The following is a 23,995-nucleotide window of genomic DNA, read 5'->3' as shown; positions in this document are numbered from 1 at the left end:
TCAGTTGCGATGATCTATGTTCTGATGACAGTGCTATGGTGGTTATAGCATTATAAAAAAGACAGTAAAGATAAAAAATGAAATCTTTTAAGAGCTTTCTCTGTTTTAATGTCATTAATCTCCTTGACTTAAACTGTTCTTTTGTACATAGTTGGGGGGTTAGGAATGAGTCAGCCATATTCCCTTTCCCAAATACTGCTGTTTGTCCTTTATTACATGTCTTTAAGTCTTCCTGCAGAACAGATATGGCATGTAGATAGGAATGAAAAGGCCTACTTCAACTTACATGTTTCCTCTTCTGTCTTAGGCATATTCTGATTTATGCTTCTAGGGATAAAAAGCATCCTCTGAATTGCTATTACTGAAGAGATAGGTCTGGCTCAACACTTTAGTATCAGCTGTTTTATAAACCAGAACAAGACTAGGGACACAGATCCAGTGATAGAATGCCTCTAAGTAATTGTAAGACCCTGAGTTTAAATCCCAGGGCCAACATAATTAAATTAGTAAATACAAATATAAATAAAAAATGAATCTAGAAAACAACAAGAAGAATAAATAGAGAAATTTAGGGGTAAGTACCAGGAAAATAATTATATAATTGAAAGCTCTGTCCTAATGACTTTTATTAAAGTGTTATATTAAAGTTACCTAACTTAGTCAAACATACACTATAGTCTATGCAAGATTCTGGCATTGATATAAACCCACAAATATATGCTAATTCTAATCTTAGAATTTTAGTGTCTAGGCTACTGTGTTCTAAAATTTAATTTGTTGTTGAAATTAATAAATGATCTTATTATTAAAATGATTTGGAATCTTTCCATTGTATCATAGCATGCCTTCCTGAAATAGTAGAATAAATAAAACTTTAGATCTAAAGGATGTACACATGAATGTCACCAACTGTTGCCTAAACTACGAATTTTAACATATTTGAGATGGCAAGATGCCAGCGGCTCAAGCCACTAGTTTCAAGTAGATTTCTAGGAAGCTGAGATTTGAGGACTGGGGTTTGAAGCCAGTCTTGGAGGAAAGTTAATGAGACTCTTATCACCAATTAACCATCATAAAAGATGACAGTAGAGCTGTGGCTTAAATAGTTAAGTGCCAGCTTTAAACAAAAAGCTAAGGAACGGAGCCCAGGCCCTAAGTTCAATCCCTAGTGCGTGCTCTCTCTTTCCCCCTCTTTCTCTCTGTCTGTCTGTCTGTCTCTCTCTCTCTCTCTCTCTCTCTCTCTCTCTCACACACACACACACAAACACACACACAAATAATTGAAGATAAACATCATTATTACATTTTCCTGTGAACATTCAATGGGAAGAGATTTATATGACTTTTTCCATTTATTTCTTACAACTTATCTATTATTAATATATTTGCTCATTTCATATTTTACTTACTAGATTATTTATTGGGACACAACCTCATGATATTTATAGAACCTTTTCTCCGGTATTTTCTTTTGCCTTGAAAAAAACTTTGTAATTGTTTCTTGCATCCTCTCTGTCACCTTTACTTTAGCTTTCATTTTTCATGTGTTTTCTTTTCCGCTTTTCCTACTAGCCATGAAGATGCTAAACAAGAGTTCTTGAGGAAAGACATAAAAACAAGCAAAAGAACCCAAGCTACAACACTTCCTATCTTATTTTCTACTTCACTCAATATGTGTGTGTATGTATGTGTGTATATTATACTTTTAATTCTTCTATTTTAAACCTTTTGTGAAAGAATGTATTTTTCACAAAGTAAGTCTTTGCATTTACTCTAAACTTTGATCACTCAAGTATAAGTAATCCTTTGTATTATTTAATAGATTAGTTTCTGTAAAGTTAGAAATTCAAATTGATTATAATCCTACTTGATGAGGCATAATCATTATCTCCATCAAAACCAACTTATATTGCTCTGTTCTACTCTCTTTTTTCTCAATCCTTTTTGTCTCTCAAAAGCAAATAGCACAATATCAATCCCATAACCTATCTCCTTAAGGATGATAAATATATATATATATATATTGTTTTTAAATAAGAAAATTAATCAGTTACTTTTTTATATTTTTATTTTTATTTTTTGTCAACATACTGTACAGAGGAGTTACAATTACATGGGCAAGATAATGAGTACATTTCTTATCAAGCATTGCAGCCTCCTCCTTTGTTTATCCTTCACATCCCTTCCCAGCCTCCCTTCGCCCCCCCCACCCAGTCCTCCCCCCCCCAAGTTGTAAAGTTCGTTTTCGACATGGCAACTTGTACTTCTCATTGTTGCAACAGGTCCACCTGTATCCTTAAATGACTTGGTTTTCCCCATCTCCTCCACAAATTATACCTACATCAAATACAGTGAAAGCAGGGGTTATACTGTGGGGGAGGGACACACAAAGCAACAAAGAAATAATCTTATAAATGCGTTAGAAACAAATGCATGAAAGAAAAAAACCTTTAAATACATAATGTGCCCAAAATATCACAATTAATATCTATGACATGTCTGAGGCAAATATCATCCTTTTTATCATTTTATATTATTATCTCTAGTTACCATTTTTGGTATGGAAAGGATGAATAGTAAAGAATAGCTACTATGTGGGTTAGATGTGATAGTTCGCATCTATAAACCCAGTTACTCCTTAGGTTAAGATTGAGAGGATCATTCTTCAAGGTCAGCTCTGACTGAGAATCCCATCTCTACTCTCTAGGAATAAGCTGGGGTATGGAAGCAGTTTCACATAGCTGTGCACATCAATTTTGTTAAAGTATAAGTGGTGGTGATGTTTCAAATAAATATCTAGTTCATATTGGAGACTTTATTATTTTTCTAATTTGGGAAAACAATGCCAAGTTATTTCAACTATAAGCAGGATTTCTCAATAATTAGTGTTACTCATCTAACTTTATTTTAGTACAGTTTTAAATTTTAAGATATGTTTATATCCTCTATTAGATTAATAACTTTTAAAAGCCTTCTTGTAGTATTTCTTGTTATTATAAAGGATCTCATTCTTCCAAATAGATGGGATTATAGACCTCTTGTTAATATACATTACATTGTTATGCTTAGCAATCATTTACATTTTATAATTTTTATTTTGATTACATATTCTAAATTATTCATTATCCATTTAGAGTCTAGAACAAAAAAAGCTTATGTTTATTTTTCCAATCAAGGTGCTTATCAACTAGTTTAGTGCTATAAATGTGGATTTTGTAGCCAAATTGCCTGGGTTGAATCTTAATCCTGGGAATTTGGTTCAATTATTTATTTAATCTCCCAGCTTCAGTATTCTCATATAAAATAAAGACTAATAAGAGAGACTACCTTCTGTTGTAGTGTTTATGAACTAAGTGAAAAAATTATGCATTTTGACCTATAATGCCTTAAACACACAATAAATGTGAGCATCATTACTATGTCCCAAAGTGAGAATATACACATTCTTTTATTTCCTCATCTAAACTCCCTTTTTTTTGGGGGGTGTGGGGTCTGGTCATGGGGCCTGAACTCTGGACCTGGGTGCTTTCCCCCAGCTCTTCAGTTCAAGGCTAGCACTCTACCACTTGAGCCACAGCGCCACTTTTGGCTTTTTTTTCTTTTTGCTTATGTGATGCTGAGGAATGGAACCCAAGGCCTCAGGCATGCAAGGCAAGCGCTCTACCACTGAACCAGGTTCCCAGCCCCTAAACTCCCTTTCAAATAACTTCTTTGTGTCTGTAATACGCACTCTACACTAGTTTAACTTGAAGTTTTCATACATGAATGTCCGAAGACATTTTTGTCACAAGCTGAAAAATACCCCAGGCATGTAATGTGTGATATCTGAGAACAATGCAAAACATCCTCTGATGCAAAAGCAGCCCTCACAACAAAGACTCTCTCTTATCCAAAATGGCAATGGTGCCAATTTGAGAAAGCCTGATATACCTTAACATTTCAATGACTATTTTAGTCTCTTGGTTTCATTTTCTCTAAGAAATCCATGGTTATTTGATAGTCTAACTTAATAGCTTGTTCTTACACTGTGGTTGTTTTTGCACGTTTGGTTTAGGCTAAGATATAGAAGTTTCTATGTCTCTGGGAGCAGGTAGCTCATGCCTGTATCCTAGCTACTCTAGAGGCTGAGATCTGAGGAATGCTGTTCAAAGCCAGCCCGGGCAGGAAAGTCCATGAAACTCTTATATCTAGTAAACCACAGAAGACCAGAAGTGGCTCTGTGGTTCAAGTGGTAGAGCACTAGCCTTGAGTGGAAGAGCTGAGGGACAGCTCCTAGACACAGAGTTCAAACCTACAACCAACAGAAAAAAAGTCTGTATGACACAAACTGTTTTTTTTAAATAAGTGTGGATATTCAAACATAAATATTTCTCCCTGAAGTCCATTGATTTGCCTTAATTTCTTTTCTGATTTTGGCTCTTATATTGTACATTTTTTCCTTCTTCCTCCCTCCCTCCCTCTCTCCTTCTCTCCCTGCCTACCTCCCTCCCCCCCTCCCTCCTTTCCTTCCTGCCTTCCTGCCTTCCTTTCTCCTTCCTTCCTGCCTTCCTTCCTTCCTTCCTTCTTCCTTCATTCCTTCATTCTTTCCTTCCTTCCTTTTTTATTATTAAGGTGATGTACAGAGGGGTTACAGTTACAAAAGAAAAGTAATGAGTATATTTATTTCCAGTTATTGCTACCCCCTCCCTCACTTTATCCCACTTTCACTCACTCCCCCCCCCACTCATCTCTTCCCCAAGTGAGTATCATTGTTGCATTGGTTCACCCTTTGACTGTTTCTGTGATTCCCTGGACGCCAGTGGTTCTCACCTGTAATACTAGCTACTAGGGAGGTTGAGATCTGAAGATAGTGGTTTGAAATCACCCTGGGAAGGAAAGTCGATGAGACTTGTATCTCCAATAAACTCAGAAAAAGCTAGAAGTGGCACTGTGGCTCAAGTGGCTTTGAGCAAGGAAGCTCAAGAACAGCACCCAGGCTCAAGTTGTACCTGCTTAATAATAGAGTCAACTGTTGTCAAATAAAAGTCAGATGAGAGAATATTTAGGGACTGACAAACCCCACCACTGCATAAACAGATCAAGTAATGATACACCCAGCGCAAAGTAAAATGTCAAGTTCACCCCTACAAAGCTCTCCAGTTCAACTTACATGATCATTTCACTTCTAATACTCTCCATTTCACATGCAATACCCTCTTTCTGCTAACTTGAATATAAGAGAGAGAGAATACAGTAGATAGTTGATAAAAAAAATCTAGTTTCAGAATGTGCAATGAAGATCAACAGGAGTCAAGGGAAGAAATCACAATTGAGAAAATCCCACAGTACCAGAGCTAGAAAGAAAAAGAAGTTCAAAGGCATATATTAAGTCCTGTTATATTTTCCCTTTAATATGTATCTTCAATCCATTCACATATTCATTCTCACTAATGCTAGTCTCATTTAAGCACAATCATATATTATGTAAAGTAGGAGATACCCTCCTAATATACCATTTTTCTTCTGGCTATGCTGATTTTTGTACCTTCCTATTTTTTTCAAATGTGTCACTAATGTGTTCTTTATAATGTAAAAAGTTTCATTCTGACAATCTCTTTTGTGAAAACTTTAATAATGTTCCTTTGTCTTGAGGTACAAAACCATCATCCTGTATATAAAACTGGTTGCTAGATCCCCTTCATTTTCTGTGTTTCTGGTCTGATCCCATTTGCCATTCTGCATTCATTAAGAATCCAAATTTGTCATCTAAGTTCTGTGGACTTTCACATTCATTTTCTTTTCCCTGAATACTTTGCTTCTCACTCACTTATGTGGCAATTTCCGACTCATCCTTGGAGTTCCACTTTAAGTGCGAGAAGAACTCCAAGACGAAGCTAATTATATTTGCTTCTTGTCATATGTATCACAATATGAAGCAGCTTTCCATCTCTGCTCCTTTTTATCTGTCTTCATTAAGACTGTAAGTACTGTGAAAGAAAAAACTCAACCCTATCATATTTCTTTGCACCAAATACGTAAGGTCAACCATGAATAGGTTATATGAATGAGCAAAACAAACTAAATAAATATATCCACAAGACTGCTTTGATGGTAAGAATGCTGACATGCATTAAACAAGCTGTGCTGGACACTTTTTTTTGTTATTACAAGTATGTGCTTCAGTGAATAAGAAAAACAGGCACAAAGCAATTCTTTGATATAAGCTAAACATTAAATATTTATTCCATATCAATAGAGCATTATATTAACTTTTCTATTTACAGTTCCCCTTCCTTGGAATAGAATACAGACCAGAATGGTTTACACCAGCAGAGCCTGTCTTTTATAGAGATGATTGTGCAGCTCATGAACATTGCTCATGATCTCCAGAGGCCATACTAAAGTAGTTCACTTCCTAAGCCCTGTCACCACACAGAGATAATTATTTGTATGATTTATGTGCTTTCAAAGAACCTTTGTTCAAGATAACCTTTTCCAATCACTTTTATTATGTAACTGCTGAAGTACCTTGAGATTTAGGGTCTATTTTTGCTTCCTAACTCACCCATGGTTTAGTTACAAATCTGATAATTGTATTGATTATAAATATTTATATAATATATATACATACATATCACAAAGAGTTTCCCTTTTTCTTTCTCTTGATTCTGGACCATTTTATGAATCATCTGAAATTGTTAACGTTTGGTTTGTTGAAAAATCAACTGCCTGGAGTTTTCTATTTATAAATACAGAGGCTGGTACCTTCTAAAATAATGATTTAGGCTTCCACTGAAATAAAATGGTATTAAAAAGTCATTTAACCTTGAGTTGAAAAGTTTTAAAGGAGTAACTTTTTATATGAATAAATATTGTTTATAGAAAATACTAGAATTTCATGTAATATTCAAAGATTACTACAAACCATTGTGCTATCTTGAGTAAGTAGTATTTAAAATAATACAACAATTTGTGCACCTCAAAGGAAAAGTTTATGCTTTTATGGCCATTTTCTGTCAAATAAAAGAAAATGACCCTAGCATATATTGCTTGTAATGCACTGTATTTTGAAGAAAAATAACAAGCCATTTGCAGTTTAGTTTTATGTGTATTATTCTATTTTGCAGCTAAAATAGCAAAAGTATAAAAAGACATTGTAAAACTCTATTAAAAACAACCTTTCTTTATATTTCACAATATCTATGTTGAAAATTCGTTTTTTAAAAAATTATGATTTTTTTCATGTCCACTTCCAGGTAAAGTTGTATTAATGTATTGACTATGACATTAATTTTGTTAATCATTATTCTTTGTCATTCACTTCAATATAATGGATTGCTCTCAAAAGAGTTGTGGAAATTAAACTGAAAATTTGAGTTCTTGCATGTCATTAATTTCATAATAAATCTATGGCATTTTTATATTCTTAAATTTAAATAGTTGTGTAAAAGAGTTGACATTCAACAAAGCAGTTTATCAGTACAATGCATTTTGGTGAATCATCCCTTTGAACATTGTCAGCCCTCCCTCCCCAAACCTTCTTCCTTCACTTTTCTTAATTTTGAAGGACATACATTGAATTTTTTTACTGCATTTCTCTGCTTCTTCTTATTCATCTACACCATCCTCTTGACCATGTCCCACCACTTTCAAGTATAATTTCTAAGGTACTTCAAGGTTTATTTCCACTATATTTAAAGACAAGAAACAAAAATTGTTAGGCCACCTCTTGTATTCCCATAATTTTATCAGAAAATAATTTACTACTTTATATTTATGAATTACATCTTAAAGTCAATGTTCTTGATTGTAGGTTTCTTATATTACGATGTTTTGTTGCTTACTTTTTGGTGATTACTTTTATTGCTCATTATGTACTCCTCAAACTAATCTTCATTTAAAGCTATGAGTATGTCAGGTGCTTAACATCATAATCTGTAAACCTCAGAGTTCCCATCTGATGCCATAGCATGTTAGCTTACAAAGAAAAGCATGATGAAATTTTGTTGAGTGTAAGTGACCATATCAGATTAAGTCAAATAATGAACTTCGGTATTGATGGCAGAGTTTAGAATGATCCATAATCTCTCATCAAGGAATCATCAGATATGGGGAACCACAAAAGTTAAGGCCTGTTGTCAAAAGAAAAACACTTCTCATCACTAACTTACTGAAGCCTCTGGACTTTCATATCTTACTTCCACTTTAATGGTGAAATGTATATTTAATATTTGTAGGGATTTGCCTTTAAATCTTTATCTTGGAAAGAAAAGAAAAAGAAAAAAAGAAACACTTTCTTCTGTTGATACATGATAACTAAAAGTTTAAAATCTGTCTGTAAGTGAAATTTTCAACCCCTACTGCTTCCATATCAGAAAAAAATGTCTTAATTTAGTAAGTGGTGCCAAGCAAAAGCCAATTATTGCACTGGCATAGAGTTCTAAATAAAGTACTTAATTTTGTATGCATCCACATATGGCTGGCTTTCCTTTTGCTACTAGTAGGAATGAATTTTCCCTAAAATTGAGTACAGTAAGTTCTATCAACACTATTAATGTACTAAGTCAACTCCTGGCTAACTTAGATTTAGCATTCATGATTTTAACTGCTCATGTGGGACTACAAAAAGCTGAGGGCATGTTATTATTTCAATTGCCCTGAGATTTAGCATTCAGTGTACTCTGTTATGAGAATATTCAGTGCAAGCCAGCCATTCACTCAAAGAATGAGATCTGACAGCTACTCAACCATTTCTCTGTGAATCTTTATTATTTTCTACATTTCCTTATGTGTGAGATACTCTCCCATGAGTGATAAAATCACCAGGTGTGTGGGGAAAATACCCTGGAATGACTTTAAAATTAATCATTATTTAGAAATGGTAAGGAAGCTGGGCGCTGGTGGCTCATGCCTGTAATCCTAGCTACTCAGGAGGCTGAGATCTGAGGATCGCGGTTCAAAGCCAGCCCGGGCAGGAGAGACCGTGAGATTCCTATCTCCAATAAACCACCAGAAAACCGGAAGTGGCGCTGTAGCTCAAGTGGTAGAGAGCTCGCCTTGAGCTGAAGAGCTGAGGGACAGTGCCCATGCCCAGAGTTCAAGCCCCATGGCCAACAAAAAAAAAAAAGAAAAAGAAAAGAAATGGTAAGGAAGTCAACATACAGAAATGATATTTATAAACCTAAGAATGAGTGAAAATTTGAGGACACTTTCTTTGTGAGAAATGCAAGATGTTAGATATTTTACAGCATCTTTATATGTCTGGATATTTTTTTACTACCCCAGTTTAAACCGGGTACCTGTGGCTCACACCTGTAATCCTAGCTACTCAATATGCTGAAATCTGAGATCTGTGAATCACAGTTAGAAGCCAACTAGGGCAGGAAAGTCTATGAGACTTTTTTTTTTTTTGGGTCCGGTCATAGGGCCTGAACTATGGGCCTGGGCGCTGTCCCTCAGCTCTTCAGCTCAAGACTAGCACTCTACCACTTGAGCCACAGTGCCACTTCCGGCTTTTTTCTTTTTGCTTATGTGGTGCTCAGGAATCAAACCCAGGGCCTCGAGCATGCAAGGCAAGCGCTCTACCACTGAGCCACCTTCCCAGCGCCCTATGAGACTTTTATCTTCAATAAAATAACAAAGAAAGCCAGAAGTGTATCTTGGTATAGAGGAAGAGCACAATGTTTAAGCAACATAGCTCAGGGACAGCACTCAGACCTGGAGTTCAAGCCTTACAACTGGGACAGGAAGGGCTTATATCTCTTCAGTTCGATATTTATCTGTAGAGGGCAGAGCCATCATACTTGCAACTAAAAGAAATATCCCTGATCCTGGCATGGTGGTTTACAACTGTAATCCTAGCTACTTGAGAAACAGTGATCTGGAGGTCCATGATTTGAGGCTATTTCAAGAGGGATTCGAGTTCCTGAGTTCCAATTCCAAAACAGCCCCTCTACTTATCACCCCCCACAATAAAAAGCAACATATTTAGTTGAATTTATAACTTTAACTCTACCAAGACTCAGGCATGAATATATCAGTGAGTATAGGAATAAGAGAGCAAGAACCTAGTACCTTTTCTTTTGTCAGAATGACTATCTATCTTGAAGGTTATGTGTGTATTTGAACCACACTGACACCCAGACAATGTTTATGACAAATTATTACCCAGAATTCTTCATTGTTGGTCTACCATTCATTCATAGAATGTAGATTGGTTTTTTCCAGTCTATTAGACATGACAAACCTTAGAGGAAAATAAATCAATTATTAGCCTCTGCTTACCTCACTCTAGTTTTACATCTGCTTTCTGTTAAATCTTGAGAAAGTTATTTTTCCCTAGATTTAATTGCTATACCTCTCCCTGAAAGAGAACTGACATTTCCAGTTTATTTTACTTTTATCTGATACTCTTAGAAAAAGTAAGCTTTCAACTTGTGCAGTCATTGAATTAGTGTGTGACAGATCTATTTTCTTTTAATAAATACACTTTTGGCTAAAAAAATCCCCTTATATTGGAAAATGAAAGATTAAAACATTTTCTTTCTTTCTTTTTTAAATGTGGCAAGATACACTGCTGCTTTGGTATTTCCAGAGAAAGAAGAGCACAAAAGATGCAGTCCTTGTGATATATCTGTTAGATCTCTGTGGTGATTTTAAAAGGCAAATGTTAGGAGTAAGAGCCCATGCAGAGGCAAGTCATCACAAAGGACATGGTGGCTTCATCCATAAAGTAGCTATAGAAGCATCAGGTACACTGCTGGCAATAGCGTAGATCATTACACAGACATTTGATGTGGTACTACCTATTATAATAAACACTGAATTTAAAAACAACAACAAACTAGTAATAGATGGACTTCTAAATTGGGAGTTCTAGATAAGTCTCATGGCAGTAAAATTTCAATGTGAGTGACAATGGTTGAATGCAAACACTTTGCTACTACTGGTTTTATTATATTGGTGTGCACTTTTGTATTGTGACAAAGACACAGCGGCATTTTCACAAGTTTTAAAATCCATGTTTTCAAAAATATTACCTATAGTGATGGATATTTATTCTTCATGAAAACACTCAGTTGCTTCTTTCAGATCTGTACTCTCACTTGCTGTACAATGGGTTCAGATTGAACAATATGGTTGATGCATCTTCTGAACACACCTCACCTCCGTATATTTTTGTCTCCTCCATCATTATCCCAAAGAAAATTCTTACTATCATGTTGAGAGAGATAAGGTTACAATTGATCTTGTTTTCCCTGGATCAAAAATCATTGCCATAGAAATTTTAAAAATAAACCAAGTATAAGAACTAAACAGGGGCTGAGAAGGTGGCTCAGTGGTAGAGCGCTTGCCTTGCATGCATGAGGCCCTGGGTTCGATTCCTCAGCACCACATAAGCAAAAAGAAAAAAGCCGGAAGTGGCTACTGTGGCTCAAGTGGTAGAGCGCTAGTCTTGAGCTGAAAAGCTGAGGGACAGTGCCCAGGCTCAGAGTTCAGGCCCCATGACCGGATCAAAAAAAAAAAAGAAATAAACAGGTAACATTCATAAAACAATCTTATTCTTAAACTCATCAATTAACTTTGGACAATAAGATATCCCAAACATATAAGCATAATCATTTCCTAAAATTTTAAATTTATGAAAATGAATTTTATTTATCATAAGCAGATAATAGAAAGACTTTAGAAGATTACTGCACAGACAGTTCCTCTAACAATGTATTTCTACCATTTGTATGTAACCCAAATTTAGTTCCTATCCTTCATAAAGCTAAGATTAGAGATAGGCTGCTGTGAGCATGTCAGAAGACTTCATCTTTACATTAAGATATTTTATAATTCTTCTATGTTTGGTCATAATTAACATAATTTTGAGTTGCCACTCTGACCTGTTCTATGAAAATAAGTTAATTGCCATAAAATATTAAAATGTTTTGACACTACTCTTTTAACGAAGACTGAAGCAGACAATGCATTGCTATTATCTAGTAGATAGCAATCTAAAAAGACAGATCCATACATCCATTGTCTTGTTCCTTGAAATTTGTGTAGTATGTAATGGTTAATAATTGAGAATTATTTGTGATACTTCATGTATATGTGGATCTTTATATACTAGATCCAAATATCACTGACTCATGTGTAAGTGTCAAATAATAAGAGCAGGTTAATATTTTTGTCTACACTTTTGTTTTTAATTGAATGATATTTCAATATGGCATATATTTATGGACTCAATCAGGTACTACCAGGTATAAGGTTATATCCTATGATAGCTCAAAACTATAGATGAAATGGTGTTCCATTATTAGCAGAGTCTCTGGAAGGCTATTTGTAAGTTCACATTGAACGGCATATCAGCCTCCATTGTACTCCATAAGCCTTTTAGCCAAAGGATTGTCATGAAAAAATTGTCTCATTTGATAAGAAAAAGCTTTTGTAAAAATCCAATATGAGGCTAATTCTGTGATTTAATTAAGAAAAAATTGATCATCTTACACTTGTAAGGTACAAAAGAAATCTGAATTATATTATGGAAATAATACTACTGAAATTCTACTTCAGAATTTGTGAGTACATGAACAAACATCTGATCCAGCACAACATCTGATACCTGCTGTCTCTATTGTATTTGTGTTAAACGCATTAGTATCCTGAGTTTCTTAAAAATGTGTTATTTTTGTATTCTTCCAAGTACCACAGAAAACGACAATTTTGTTTACTCTCAGGTGGTTTAAATTTGATTTGAACTCACAGCAGAGTTTACACTGATGAATAGCTTTTCATTGAACATGAATAAATTGAGAAATTCAGATTACTCAGCTAGTTTTTCTTCATAATTTAAATTCCAGAGAAGAGCATTTAACAAAAATAGAACACAAAGGGTTTTGAAGTTGATGAATTGCACCTGATGACTAGCTGAATTAATAAAACTATTAATGAACTAGATGCCAAAGCTTCTTTTCACCCTATCTATTGAAAATGATTGTTTTGTGTAAACAAACAAAAAAGCAGTATGAGCATCAAAAAGAAGAGGACATTGTTCAGTTAAATCTGCATGTTGTTTACACACAGATGCAAGCTTTCAAATGTGTTTTTCCTGCAGTGTTAGTGATCTCTTTTTAGATAACTTCACTAGTGAAAAGAATTCTAATAAAGAAAATTTTGAATTTGAGCATTTAGAGAGAAGGAAAGATCATATATATATATAAGATCATAAATATATGTATCATTTATGGTTTCTGTGAATTCATATATTCATATATATATGGTTTCCTTTTAGCTGAGCTCATTAAAAGTTTCAGATTTTAAAAGATATATAAATATGGTGGTATTGTATTCAGATAGATATAGGTAATATTATAATATTTTGGAGAATAGATTACTAACTCCAAGACTTGTAGAAAAATTGTTGTGGTAGTAAGAATTAAAATCTATCTCTATTCATTTATTATATTTCTTAACTAGTGAGATCTTAATCTTGTGACATTAAATATGGCCATGACTTACTATTAATTTACAGCATCAACTATTTTAAGCCATTAGCATTGGAATTTTGAAATAAATAGGTTACTAGCTATGTTTTCACATACAGTAAGGAGAATGTGATATAATAATATTACTTACTTATTTTGTACATAAAATAATGTATCATGTATTCATTTAACATAATGTTTTCTATATTATATTTGAATGCTAACTTCCAATCATAAATACATCATTTCTTTACTTGAAATATTTAACTTAAGTGATATAGATTCAATACAAATAAAAAACTAAAGCTATGTTCATAAGTATACTTTGTAGTCAGGCACCAGTGGCTCACACCTGTAATTGCTTTTTCAGGAGGCTGAGGTCTGAGGATTATGGTTCAAAGACTACCTCAGCAGGAGAGTCCCCTGAAACTCATATCTCCAGTTAACCATTCAAAAGACAAAGTAGCACTGTAACTCAGTGTGATACAGTGACCAAATAGTGATAGAGGGCCTTCAGCAAAAGAACTCAGGAACAGTGCCCAGGCCCTGAGTTCAAGGACCACAACTGCAACTTAAATAAATAAATAAAATTGTACTTTGTTGTAAAGGTTATAACCTCTAAATTTTCTTAAACAACAGTGTAGTTACTTCTATTCAATAAAATGTAAATATCTATTGATCTTTGTCTTTAAAATGTATTTCACCCTTAAAAGGACAATAGTAGCATTTTCTCTTTTCTGGCATCTTTTTTGAACTATGTTTTCATGTTTGTTAAAAATAGTTCATTGACATATGAATTATAATACACATAAACTTTAAGTTGAAATAGTGTAAATAATCAACAAAAATACAAAATAAAAAAGACCCTTTCAGTTACCTAAATGATAATATTATAAATGACTTTTCCAGAAAAAGTGTAAATATTGTGCTTTGTGTAACTGAGTATAGCAATGCCTTGGATATTTCAGCATTAGCCAGTATCAAAATATCAAAAATAGCTAGTCCCCACGATAGGGACACAAATATCTTTTTTCCTTCTTGTTATTGTTTCTAACGTACTTATAATGTACCATGTGATTTTTTTGTTGCTTTGTATGTTCCTCCCCACGATATCACCCCTATTTTCACTGTATTTGATGTCAGTGCCCTGCATCTTGTATATACAGTTCTCTAATTCGGGGAGGGGAAGGGATAAAACAAAATGCTTAAACAAGGATACAGGTTGACCCATTGAAATGAGATGTACAAAATACTATGTTGAAAATGAACTTTACAACTTCGGCGTGGGGGATAGTGTAGTTGTGGAGGTGGGAGGGAAGGGATGGTAGAGGAAAACAAAGGAGGAGGCAACAATGCTCAATAGGAAATGTACTCACTACCTTGCTCATGTAACTGTAACCCCTATGTACAGCATTTTTACAATAAAAAAAAACATTAAAAAAAAACAGGAAGATCCAGGCATGCCAGATGTTACATAGTTTTTGGACAGGGTTATACTGAAGAATTTTCCTCAAGTATATGTTGTACTTTGAGATGTTGACCTTTGTCAAGACATGCAAAAATTGTTCTAACTTGCCTAATATTTGAAATACACTGCATGTATTTTCAATCTTGTCTTTATATATAAAATAAAAACCACATACCTTGAAATTGAAAATGGATGATGAAATGAAAAGCATGTTTTCGTGTATCAAAATAATAGAAACTCTAATGGAATTGTAACTGATTTAACTGTATTCTAGCCAGAGTAGAAATTCAGAGTTTTTTCAGTTAAGAATGAGGAAGAGAAATGGGGAGGAGAATTCTGTAAAAATTCAATGCATATCCTACAATTTTTTTTTAATATAAGAAAAAGGTTGCTTGGGAGGGATGTGGGAAAATGTTAGAAGACATTACATTGATCTTGATGCATTGTATTCATAAACAACTTTGCTAAGTAACAAAACCTTTGTACAAATAGTTAAAGATAACAATATATAAAAGAATTAAACCTAATTAAAATGTTATTTTAGAGGTGTCTCTGGTTTACATACATTTCAAAGGAGGATTCAACTGTTATTTAAGAAATATGGAGGTTTCTTTCAAAGACCCTAATTAAAATCATAATGATGTGTAAGTATAGTGTTCAGGAAAATATTGAAAGGGAAAACTAGCTCATAAGAGAAATGTATAGATATAGTAAGCATGTGGTGAAATATAAATTTTAAGTCATTTTTAAATTATGAAAGACAAAGTTCACAAATTGTCACACTAAGTCGAATGAGATTTTCAACAAAGATGGAAAAATCACAGCTAAACTTTTCTCTTATTATCTCTCTTTTCCTGGCTCCTGCCTTTCCCCCTCCCAATATGGTTGGTGCTACAATTTTACATGATGTATTTACTTTGAAGCCTGTCAAGTTTTTGCAATTGAGTAAAATCGATTACTTACACCCCTCTCCCCGCCAGAAAATAGCTAATGAAGAAAGAACACAGAAATAACAGAATCAACACGGTATCAAACAAAAATATTATCTATATGTTAATGAAGTAAAAATATGAAGTGTTGAGGAGTAATTAAGACACAAGGCTCTAGTAATCCACAGTTTACATTTGGATAACATACTAAACATTTGACCTTGAGCACATTATTTGAAGAAGAGAATCATATGATTATTATTATAGTGCCTTACTTAGGGGTACTTGTTAGTATTCAGTGAGCAAACACATACATTTAAGCTCATACAAACATAGTACTTTGTAGATGGTTGCTATTAGAACATACATAGATGGCATTGGGAAATAACATTTTCATCTGGAATTCAGTGTTTTTTTAATTTTTAAATGAAAAAGAACTATTAAAAGCACATTTGATAAATAGTTAAAAGTATGTATTCAAATAATTTAATGTCTTTTCCAGTTCTTTGCTGATCTCATCTTGGTTCTTCCTATTATTATTTTGAATGAAGAATATAGAAACTATCCACAGAATATTGATAGAAATGGTTCAGTGAGGAAAGAGCTATTTCTGGAAGTTAAAAATAAAGAAGTAAGATTGAATAGGAGGTGAAAAGGGCAGGAAAGTGGAATGATATCTTCTTAACAACAGACGAGGAAAAGTTCAGAGGACACTGCCATCAACACTGAAAGGTATGGAAGGAAAAGAATCAAAATAGATTTTTCAGCAGGCAGAGAAAATGGGATCAAGAGAGCTAACATACTGGAATTTGAAGTAGTAATGCTACTCCTTAGATTGTAAGCAGGAGCCAATTTAATAACTTAGCAGTAGAATGGTCTCTGTAAGACATCTCCATCAACATAAAAAAATTGAAGATTTATAAGACATTTTGACTGCTAAAGCATCCACATATTTTTGAGTATCAAGAAGGCAAATTAGTAAGCAAGAGATAGCAAATCAAGGCTTAGCTTGATTGGCTAAGCAAAATAAATTTGTTATTTCATGCATGTTTATTTTATGCAGGTAGAGAATGAATACTTATTATATAATTTATGCATTAAAAATCAAAGTACCTATAAATATGAATTTTATGTTAAACCTGTGTTCAGGTTATATTTTAGATGAAAGTGTTGATTAGAAAAGTCATTCGATAATTTCACAACCATTTATTCAAATATGTTGTTTAAATTTTGATATGGTAAATTAGGTTGAATTATTTTTGAATAAAAGTGTGTATTTCTTTTATTTTTATAATTATTAATCCTATAAAGACAGAATGGTCAATATGAAAATGACAGGTTTTTCAGGTTTCATTATTTGTGACCAAGGTGCTCATAAGTTTGTTATGGCTTTACTAAGTAAGCATCAGAAGACTTTACTTTTCTGATAGGAAATGGACTGTTGACTGTCATTGTGGCAGGGACAATTCCAGGAGCACAAATATGTTCTACTGCACCTTGTTAGAAAAAAAATTAGACTGATATTTGCTATTCCTCTATGCTTTCCTATTTCTACCTTTATTCTAAGAGATATTTAATAATAGATCTCATCAAATGCTAATCAATGCACATCTAAAATTTTGCTTAAACAATATTTTGTGAATATCTCAGTATCTCAATTCCTTTCTTTTATTTCACTGAATTCTGTTTTTTTAATCCTTGCTCAGATCCTATGTACAATAGAATATTTCATTGGGTACAATGTTTTGGTGTTTTGCTACCAATATTTTGCTACATAAATACACATTACGGATTCATAAGGTCAGGGCAATTAGCATATTGATCATTTACACAATTTTTAAAAATCTTCTCCCTTCACAATTTCAGCTCCATAATAGTTATTAACTACCACTTCCTGCCTGTAGAGACCTACAGACATTTGTTTAGTATAACTGGAATTCTATTGTCCTTGCCCAACCCTTCTCACCAACATTTCGCTTTTCACATCTGTGTAGTCAACTTTTTCAACTCTTTGTGAAATCCTATAGTATTTCCCTTTTGGTTTTAGAATATAGTCTAAATAGTCACAAGGAATAGATAACTTGGAGAGTATTCTACTATGTGCACATACTGCATGGACAAAAATATTCTTACATATGATATATACATAATGTTTAGAAATAACATAGCTGATAAATTACTATGAACAGAAATATGTAAACAATGTCTAAGAACTTAATTATAAAATAAATAACCCAATCATAAAGGAGCAAAATTTTTGATAAAATATTAATATTAACAAATAAAATACAAAAATATTTTCAAAAGACACTCAACATCATTTGTCATTCAGAAAATGCAATTGCAACCAAGAGATAAATATAGAGAATAAGAATCATTCACACGGCCAAATATTTTCAACTCCTATCACCTAAAATTGAAAAATGAATTCTTATGTTGTGATTTTACAAAAACAGATATGTTACTATCTCTTGGAAAAGAGCTTTGCCAAGTCAGACAACAGTTTACTTGGTAACCCATTACTTTGATTCCTTGCTATTTATCAGAATGAATTAAAATACATCACATCATCTTTATGAAAAATAGTAGCTTTGGGCTGGGAAGGTAGCTCAGTGATAGAGTGCTTGCCTTGCATGCATGAGGCCCTGTGTTCAATTCCTCAGCACCACATAAACAGAAAAAGCTGGAAGTGGCACTGTGACTCAAGTGGTAGAGCACTAGCTTTGAGCTGAAGAGCTGAGGGACAGAGCCCAGGCCCAGAGTTAAAGACCCACAACCAGAAAAAAAAAAAGTAGCCTCATTCACAATTGCACCAAAGAAACAACCCAAATATCCTTTAGCCTTGAGTAGACAAATAGTTGTATATGTACATCTTGGTATAGATCTATTATGGACACATACAAAATCACAGATAAATTACAATTGTATCATGCTAAACATGATAAAAGAAAGAAATTTTTAATTTAACTCTTTCAAAATGAAAGTAGTGTAGGACAAAGAAAGAATAGTTAAAAATTTTAAAGATTGACAATAAAAACTGAAGATGCAAATTTTTATATTGGTACCATTTTATTTATTGATTTTAGTGATTATGCAGCTTTATGCATAGTGATGTCTGGTAAAAATGATAATATTTCCAACACTTGAATCACAGCTCCACTTCTGGCTTTTTATGCATTAATATTATTAGTTATTATTATAAAGAAGTTGCGGAGAGGGATTATAATTATATGAGTCAAGCAATGAGTACATTTCCTTTTTTAATGTAATTTTATTATCAAGGTGATGTACAGAGAGGTTACATTTACATACATAAGGTAGTGAGTATATTTCTTGTTGAACATTGTTACTCCTCTTTCATTTTTTCGCCAACTTTCCCTCCCCCCAATCCCTACCAAATTTAAAAATCATATATTTCCTTTTATTTATTTATAAGTTTTTTATTGTGAAAATACCACACAGAGGCATTACAATTACATGAGCAAGGTAATGAGAACTATTTTTACCGAGCATTTTGTTGTCTACTCCTTTGTTTTTCCCTTACCATCCCTGCCCCCCCAACCCTTCCACCCCACCCACCAAAGTTGTAAAATTCATTTGTTCAACATAACATCTTTTACATTTCATTGTTGCAATGGGTCCACCTGTATCCCTATTTAAACAATTTGTTTTTTCCCTTCCCCTCCCCAAATTATACCAACATCAAATACAGGGAAAACAGGGGTTATACTGTGGGGGAGGGACATACAAAGCAGCAAAAAAATCACCTTATAAATATGTCAGAAACAATAGCAAAAAAGAAAACCCACTTGAGTCCCTATCTCGTCGTTCATTTTGCCTAGCATTAACTTATCTGACCATTTCGCTTGTCTCAGACATATACTAGTTATTGCAAATAAGGGAAACCATGGGACCTATGTTTCTTTGGGCCTGGCTTACTTCACTTAATTTTTTCCAAGTCTTTCCATTTCCTAACAAATGGGGCAATGTCATTCTTTCTGATGGAGGCATAGAATTCTATTGTGTATATATACCACATTTTCATGATCCATTCATCTACTGAGGGACACCTGGGTTGGTTCCATATCTTAGCTATGGTAAATAATGCTGCAATAAACATAGTTGTGCTGGTAGCTTTAGTATGGTCTTGTTTGTGATCATTCAGGTAAATGCCCAAATGTGGGATTGCTGGGTCATAGTAGAACTCTATGTGGAGTCTTTTGAGGAACCTCCATACTACTTTCCAAAGTGGTTGAACAAGTTTACATTCCCACCAACAATGTAGTAAGGTTCCCTTCTGTCCACATCCCCTCCAGCATCTGTTGTTATTAGAGTTCTTGATTATAGCCATTCTAACTGGGGTGAGGTGGTATCTCAATGTTGTGTTGATTTGCATATTTTTATGGCTAGAGAGTAACATTTCCTTTTATATAGTGTTTTCTGTTCCCTCTCACTCTCTCCTACACTCCCTCCTTCTCCACCCAGGATTTGTGTTGTTCACTTTTATCAATGTCCAATGAGCTCCAATTCTGCACAGTTTCCACCCTTCTCCCCTCACCTACAAATTTAAAACTTTTAAGGGAATTTGGTGACATGATCAAATATTCATTGGGTTTTGTGAATTTGTTGGCTAAATTTTCTTTAAAAAACATGCCTTATAATATGCAGTGAATATTTTGAGGTATTCCAAGTCATGTTCTGTAATATCCTTTACTATATTGATTTACCAGGAGTTTAAATAACTTCCTACAAATAAACTTTACATATCTTAGTTCTTTATTATTGTAATTTTAAAAACATTTAAAAATTCAGAATTTGTTGATTTATTTGAATATGGTAGACATCTAAAAATCTGTGTACATGTTCAGAAATTCTAAAGTAAATCCTTGTAACATTTAAGTAGATAATAATAGATGAAAGTCTATGTTGTCATTACAAACATAATTTCAGCTAACTAGCCACAAATTAGATATCTACTCACCTGTAATTTTAAATCATTAACTCTGGCTGCAGAGCCTGAGACTACAATATACCAAAATCTTCATCACAAGACCTTGGAGAGGTAATATTACAAAGTGGTGAATATCAGATAGAGTATATCAGGAAGTTAGGGCCGGGGATTGGTGTAAATGTGCTCTCTATTATTGTAAAAGGACGATAGCAGTCATTTTAGATCACAGAACATTCTCAGATAAACTGTAAAATAGGATTTCTTCATTACTCCTGTGACAAATTATCATGATCAGCATGGCTTTAAAGCTTTGTACAAACCACAAACCAAACAAGAAACATCTCCTGGAAAATCTGACCCAGACTCTACTAGTTTTACACTCAAAGGCAAAGTATGCTTTTGTAAGTTGATGCTATATTTTAATAAAAAATATTAGAGGAAGAGAGTGGCAAATGAAGCATGTTGTAAATGAGTTCTCTGCACTGTAGAAAGTCTTATGTCAGTATATTAATTATGTTCAATTTGGTATTTCTAAATAATAATACAATACTTTTCCTTTTGTAAAACTTGCTACATAGTCATAAAATAGGAATAGTTCTGCTTCAGTTGAATGAATTATATATCCTTACTTCCTTCTACTATGAATGAAGTGCTTTTCTGAACCAGCTGTAGAAAGCTGTAGAAATTCCATTAATTTATTCCAAAACCACTTTTCCATTCTCACAAACCACAGTGTTTTGCTATTCAGCTTCAGTGGTATAGAAAGGAGCTAGACAAAGATGTAATTTTCAAAAAGCTATTCAATAAAGAATGCATATTTCAAATGTGTCTGGTACAGGAGTGCTCAGACTTGGCTGCATACTCAAAATCCTTAGAGAGCTTTAAGATATGCAGAGACCTTCTTCCTACTCTAAGGACTGTAATTTAATTGCCTTGGGTGTGGCCCAGATATTAAAGTTCTTATAAGCTTCCCTGTTGATTCTAGAATGTAGCCCCTGGGAAGGAGAGTCTCTGTCTAATATATGACTCAACATACACAATAGTCTATGTGTAAAAACAATTCATAAAGAAATCCTATTATCACTTATAAAAATAATTATTATATATATATAATTCTCAACGAACATTAATTTGTAATTAGTTTCATTTGTAATTATTTTTTGACAAGTATATTTTTGTTTGTCTACTCAGTATTCTTTACTATTCCTTTCCATTGAATTTCCCTGAGAAAAGTCACATAGGATAATAGAGACCATTATTTTCAAATTAGAGAGGTACCTAATCAAATTTGAAGAGATAAAATCCTCGTCCCTTTATCTCACACATTTTCTAAACTGTCATCTCTTTGAAGGAAAGCGTTGTGTCTCAGATCATGACAGACACACATTATCTGCTGAACAAAGTGGACTCCATTCATATACTTCAATATAAAAAATAAACTAGAGTAAGGGTAAATACACTTTTTAAGTTTCTATAACATCTTCCACCTAGAAGTTTCCTCTGACTGGGGGAAATTTTGATCAGATTAACAGAGTAAGGCTGTCTGATTCATAAAATATTTCTTTATGTGACTTAGCTTTTAAGATTTGAATTTTTGGGGGCTGGGAAGGTGGCTTAGTGGTAGAGCGCTTGCCTTGCAAGTCTGAGGCCCTGGGTTCTATTCCTCAGCACCATATAAGCAAAAAGAAAAAAGCTGGAAGTGGCGCTGTGGCTCAAGTGGTAGAGCACTAGCCTTGAGTTGAAGAGCTGAGGGTCAGCGCCCAGGCCCAGAGTTCAGGCCCCACAACCGGACCCCCCCAAAAAAAAGATTTGGATATTTTCCTCATCTGGTGTTTTTTTAATTTTTAATACATTTTTATTGTAAAAATACTGAACAAAAGGGTTACAGTTACATGAGCAAGGTAATGAGTACATTTCCTATCAAGCATTGTTACCTCCTCCTTTGTTTTTCCCCTACCATCCCTTCCCTACCATCTTCACAACTACACTCCACCTTCCCTAAATTGTAAAATTCATTTTTCAACATAGTGTCTTGTAATATCATTGTTACAATGGGTCAACCTGTATCCCTATTTAAACATTTTGCTTTTCCCTTCCCTTCCCCAAATTAGAGAAGTGTATATACAAGATGCAGGGCCCAAACATCAAATACAGTAAAAACAGGGGTTATACCCTGGGGAGGAACATACAAAGAAACAAAAAACAATCACATAGTATCTTATAAATATGTTAGAAACAATAGCAAGAAAGAAAAAAAACACGGTTAAGTGACTTCTAAAGGTTTAGAAACATTGTTTTCCACTGCATGGACAAGGTGACAGAGGATGGAAAGAGGTTCACTTCCTTATATAAGACATGAAACAAGCGCTTGCTATTTATTTACTGTTCCATGCCCTGCTTACTATTGGATTTCTCAAAATATGTTGGACACATAAAAATTTCTGCTGCAGCGAAGGTCCTCCTCTAAGAGAGGATGAATGAGTAACTAGAGCTACAGCATTTCAACTTTTTAGTATCCCTATATTTCTATCTTCTCACAATCTACCAAAAGCGCAGAAGAGATTTTCATCTTCCTATTATGACTTTTCTTTCTGTAGCTGATCAAAGCCACTTAGTTCCACCTTCTGATATCCTAAAAATAAAGTACATTATGGAATCATCCACCTTCCACTCACAAAATCTAGCCTTCAACATTATCTTCTTTCTTTGGACATAAATTAGGACATCTTTCTTGGTACCTGTGATTGCAAATTTCTAGGCAAGTTATGCCTTCTCCTTACCAGAAGATAGAATGTTCCCCCAGAAGACAAGTTGTTCCCAGAATGGTCAAGACAAGTGTAAATTCCACTATCTGAAATTTAACTTTTCTATTGATTTATTAAGTGTCTCTCTCTTCCCTCCAAAAAAAATGAACCCATAATTTAATTGAAAACACAGTTTGTCTATTGTACCCAGAGCATTTAGAACAGAGGTATTTTGTGTGAATAATTGGTTCATCGAATGTGTATATGTGTGTATATATATATGAATGCATACATGCATGGACATGTATATATGTATGAATGTATAGATTGCTATATATAGATGTACATATGGATAATTTCATTAATTAAATTTTCAACTGAGATTCACTGTATTCCTAAACTGCTTTGTTGGTTGGCAACTCCTTTGTACATCTCGTTAAAGGTGA

The sequence above is a fragment of the Dipodomys ordii genome, unplaced genomic scaffold (assembly GCF_000151885.1).
Source record: "Dipodomys ordii isolate 6190 unplaced genomic scaffold, Dord_2.0 Scaffold93, whole genome shotgun sequence".
Lineage (NCBI taxonomy): Eukaryota > Metazoa > Chordata > Mammalia > Rodentia > Heteromyidae > Dipodomys > Dipodomys ordii.
The sequence above is the reverse complement of the archived record's forward strand: the minus strand, read 5'-3'. Positions refer to the sequence as shown.